This window comes from Anopheles ziemanni (assembly GCF_943734765.1).
Source record: "Anopheles ziemanni chromosome X unlocalized genomic scaffold, idAnoZiCoDA_A2_x.2 X_unloc_18, whole genome shotgun sequence".
NCBI classification, from domain to species: Eukaryota; Metazoa; Arthropoda; class Insecta; order Diptera; family Culicidae; genus Anopheles; species Anopheles ziemanni.
Genome location: NW_026689783.1, coordinates 172,501 through 177,721, shown reverse-complemented (window position 1 = coordinate 177,721; position 5,221 = coordinate 172,501). Strand labels below are relative to the sequence as shown.

General features: G+C 56.2%; 1 pseudogene; it reads right to left on the bottom strand.

Annotated features, from left to right (window-relative positions):
* Nucleotides 1-212: 212 nt before the first annotated feature.
* Nucleotides 213-5,221, bottom strand: part of LOC131291894 (large subunit ribosomal RNA) — an 11,040-nt pseudogene continuing 6,031 nt past the window's right edge.

The following is a 5,221-nucleotide window of genomic DNA, read 5'->3' as shown; positions in this document are numbered from 1 at the left end:
TCCAAACACCAAGTACCCCGGGAGGACCCGATGCGTTGCGACCATCTCCAAGTTCTTGACGAACCCGCAGTGAAAGGCGGTAAGGCCTCTGGGCCGCAACGCTCGCATGTGTTAACCCGCAAACACCACTGACCGGTCGGTCCACCGCAAGGGTGGGTCCAACTAGTCCACACACGGTATGCCGCATGTGCCCCCCGGGGGGAGCACACCGCACACAACCACCAAGCATGGGTCGCCTGAAAGGATCGAAATGTACATCTCTCTTCAATGCGTAGCGCCCAGCCTGCAAACCCGTCGTTTTCGGGTGGTCTTAGGAGTCGAAACTATTCTTGGAAGATCGGCAAGCACAACGCCTTTTCCCACTTCAGGTACTTCGGCGAGCGCACTCGCGATAGGCTCAGTTTGAGGGTTTCCAATAAATGGAAAGAGTCTATAGAAGACTCAATCCGGTCTCGTGATGTTATTAGCCATCTAGCTAACGACTCCTATACATATACTACCAGCCTGGTTCGGTTACGACCTTAGAGGCGTTCAGGCATAATCCGACGGACGTAGCGTCATACCAAAGTCCGCTCGGACTAGTATTGAGCCATTGGTCCGTACCTGTGGTTCCTCTCGTACTGCACAGGAATTCCATTGAGATAGTACTTGCACACCAGTAGGGTAAAACTAACCTGTCTCACGACGGTCTAAACCCAGCTCACGTTCCCTTGAAAGGGTGAACAATCCTACGCTTTGTGAATTTTGCTTCGCAATGATAGGAAGAGCCGACATCGAAGGATCAAAAAGCCACGTCGCTATGAACGCTTGGCGGCCACAAGCCAGTTATCCCTGTGTGTGAGCTGTCAAACGCTGTAGTGTCAACACGTGCTGAGCGTCGCTCCGTGTTTTTCATAAAAATTTCGCGTAAAAAGTTTAAAGAACCCACGAAAGTTTGTTGTAATCGTTAAAACTAGTGCCAATCTACAGATTAGTAGTGAAAACCGCATTAAAATCATCGATTTCAACGAAAAATAAGAAAGAAAAGTGTTTGTTTACATTTTGTATGGAGAGCGGCCCGGGGCGTAGCCCCATTTGGGACTACGTGTTTTTCGGTTAAAAAAGTGTCCGGATCCTGGCCGGATGTGGTTTTTTAGATGACAGATGGTGTTTTAAAACGAAAGTCAGAGAAAACCGTATGAAAAAAGACGAATTCAGCGCAAAATAAGTGTAAATAAAGTGAAAGCACGCGGTGCAAAAATTTTGGCAGGTGAAGATTCGATCGTCCATTTTCCAGCCGGATTCGGACTCGAAGATCCGAGCGATTTCACCTAAGCCGAATCGGGCTCCGTGTCATCTGATCCAGTTTTTCAAAAAAGGACCGTTGGTGCCGGATTTTCGGGTCGTTCAAATTGACCGTTGGTGGAGTCGGTGGCCGTTGGTTTGAAGTGGCCGTTAATTCAAATCGGTCGGTAATTCAAATTGGCCGGTTATCCAAATTGGCCGGTATTTTTAATTGACCGTTGGCGGCAGTGTGTCCCGGATAGGTGTCCCGGCTGGGGGTGAAATGTTTCAAGTGTCCCGGCTGAAATATTTCATGGACCAACCATCCGGTTGAAATGTTTCAGTGAAACTTTTCAAGGTGTCTCGGCTAAGAGTGAAATGTTTCATGTGTCTCGGCTGAAAAATTTCGAGGTTCGATCATCCCGGTGAAATATTTCAGTGTGTCTCGGCTAAACTTGGTTCCGAACTTGGCCGCCAGGCGGCGCCACCAGTACCAGCGGATTGCCAGCATTGCCACCAGGCGGCGCTTCGGGTCGTGGCGGGTGTCTCGGCTCACGGAGATTTCGAACACTGTTACCAGGCGGCGGCACTGGTGCTGAGCTTTTCAACGTCACAACCAGGCGGCGCCTTCAGTTCATCAAGTGTCTCGGCTGGTGGAGATCACCGGTTATCACAACCAGGCGGCACTCTGAGTTTTATGGCGAGTGTATCGGCTGGCGGTTTGCGGATTTGTCAACCAGGCGGCACCTGATCGCAGAGAAGAACTGAGATATAAGCTCAGATTTGGAAAGGGGAAAAAGATTGGTTTGGCCTTTTATTTGTTGGAGTTTCTTTTTCGCACCGGTACTTGGCCTTCCTCCACTCCCCTTCCCCTTCCCACCTTCCCTTCCCAGACACTCCACCCTGGCTCTCCGCAACCTAACCCATTGCCCACAGCGATTTTCTGGGTTGCAGTAGGGGAATGGAGCAGGCATCGGGGGAGCCTTCGACGCGTCGGTCCGTCAGGCTCCGGTCCACCTGTGACGCTACCGCGCCATCGCCGAAGGACGACGGGGACAAAGTGATGACATCATCGGTTGCGCTGCCGTTGACTCGGCAGCGAAAGGGAGGCAGTGTCGCGCCATCGACTGCGACGCCCACTCGGCCGGTGGTGGTGGTGCAGCGGATGGCCCTGCTAGCCAGTGATATGGAGATTTCAGAGGAGAGCGACGAGGACGAGCTCAACTCAACCGTCGTCCAGCAGGTGGCCGAAGTCCCGCAGCAGGAGCCGACTATCGCAAGCCTCAGCAGCGAGTTGAGGGAGCTCCGGGCAACCGTCGAGACTCTCCTCGCTAAGGTTAGCGAGATGGAGACGGGCCGGGCGACGGCAAAGGATGACGACGCGGAGCTGAAGACAAAGCTGAAGTTGTTGTCTCGTGAAAATCAGGAGCTGAAGCGAGACAACATTAGCCTTCGTGAGCGTGCGGCAGCCAGCGAAAGAGAACTTATGCTGCTCCAAAGTGGACTCCACTCGATGGGAGAGTTGGCGGTAGCTACGCAGCAGCAACAACAACATGTCGTCGACTCCAGTGCTGTTGGGCAAAGCCAGCATCCACCTGGCGACACTCCCAAACGAAAGCGGACCCGGGCAAGGCGCGGCAAGAAAAAAGAGGGCGAACCGACGGGCATGAACGAAGTCATCACGCCTGATGTCTCCGAGATCCCGGTCGAGGCCGTCTTGTCCCAGGCCATGGCTCCAGAAAAGCCAAAACCGAAGGTAAAGAAAGCAGCGGCTGTGGCAACCAAGGTGCATGCGCAACCAGCATCCTTTGCTAAAGTCGTGGCCAAGGGAGACAAGAGAGCAGCACCACAGAAAGCGGGAAAGAGCGCTGCTAAAGTGGAGAGGCCTGCGGTGATCGTCCTCGAGGCCAACGAGGGCAAGGCCTTCCTCGACACATACAAGGCAGTGCGTTCCAAGACCAATGTGGATCAGTTCGTGGCGAGGGTTTGCCGCACAGGGGAGCGGAAGCTGTCGCTGTGGCTGAAGCCGAACACGGACTGCGAGAGCGTGCTGGCCGATGTCAGCGAAGCCATCAAGGAGGATGGAGTGGCCCACCTCCTTGTCGACAAGCAGACGGCCGCGATCACAGGAATCGACATGCTGGCGACTGTCGACGACTTGATTTCGGCGATTAAGCGACAGGCGGGGCTGACGGTTCCGGGCGAGGCAGTTCGGATGTGGCGGCGGTACGACGGGCTGCAGAAAGCCCATATCAAGCTGCCGCGCGGGCAGTGCCAGCTCCTCGACGGTCACCGGGTCACCATAGGGAACACGAGTTGCGTCGTGCAGGCGCTCGCATCGGTCCCTGCAGGAGAGCAGCTCTGCTACCGCTGCTTTGGCAAGGGGCACCGCTCTCGCGAGTGCACCGGCCCTGACTACTCCAAGTGCTGCTTCCGGTGCGGATCGAAGCAGCACAAGGCCAAGGAGTGCAGCTCGGGCCCCAAGTGCCTTACGTGTTCCGGACAACATCAGACAGGTTCACCGGTTTGCAGCGGAAGTAGCCAGCCGTCATGTTCCCGCTAGCTACGAACACCACTGTTAGAGGGCGTGACGCTGGGTTGAAGATCCTCCAGATCAACTTGGCGCGCAGCAGGGTAGCACAAGACCTCATGCTCCAGACCGCACGGGAGCAAAGGATCGACATTGTGCTGGCGTCGGAGATCTACCGTGTTCCACCCAATAACGGGAACTGGGCGGTGGACTCGACAGCGAAGGCAGCTGTTATTACGACCGGAGCCTTGCCCATACAGCGAGTCTGGGCAAGTAGGGTAGGACTGGTGTCGGTCCAGGTGGCGGGGGTGACCTTCATCTCTTGCTACGCCCCACCAACACCGGGATGGACGGACGAGGACTACCAGCGGCTGCTCGACGAGATCGATATCGAGGCCAGAGCACACCCCCTCGTAGTCTTGGCGGGCGACTTCAATGCCTGGCACGTGCGATGGGGCAGCGCGAGGACGAAGCCGCGTGGTGAAGATCTCGCCGAGGTCGTCGACCAGCTTGACCTGGCGATCTTGAACCGCGGCAGTGTGCCCACGTTCGTCGGCAACGGCAGTGCTACTGAAAGTGTGGTCGACGTGTCCTTCGCCAGTCCGGCCATTGAACCCGGTAACGACTGGCGGGTGCTCGACACTTTCACCAACAGTGACCACAGATACGTGAGATTCAGCGTATCCGCGACACCAGTCAGCAGCGCTTCACCACACCAGCAGAGGCAACCGCAACAACAGCACCAGCATCGCGACCGGCAGCGACAACGCGAGCAGATTGGACCGAGATGGAAGTTGCGTCAATTCCATCCCGAAGCCTTCCAGATCGCGCTCCAGGCTTCCGGGTTTGCCGAAGCGGCTGTATCACCGGCGACTCTCACCGCTGGACTTACTAGAGCCTGCGATGAGGTGATGCAGAGGGCACCGCCAGCGCAGTTTTTGGTGAGACCGGAAATGTACTGGTGGACGCAGGAAATCGGCCTTCTCAGGGAGCAGTGCAAGTCATCTGAGGATGCGATTTTGACCGCCGGAACCGGTGCACAGCGAGAGTTGGCCAGAGAACGGCACAGGAGCTGTAAGAAGGAACTCGCCCGTGCCATCAAGGCAAGCAAGGACCGTAGCTTTGATGAGATGATTGCGGAAGCTGAGGACAACGTCTTCGGCACTGCCTACAAGGTAGTAACGTCACGCCTTAAGGGTAGCCGCGTCCCCCCGGAGCGAGATCCTGCGATTCTACAGCACGTCGTGTCGGAACTCTTCCCGGATCATGGCACTTTTGAGTGGCCTGCACCGGATCTGGTCGATTGGGGGCAGACAACGCAGGAACCAGTGAGGGAGGTGTCGGATGAGGAGCTCTTGGCGATCGCGGCGCGGATGGTGCCCACTAAGGCCCCGGGACCCGATGGCATCATCAATGCGGCACTGAGGG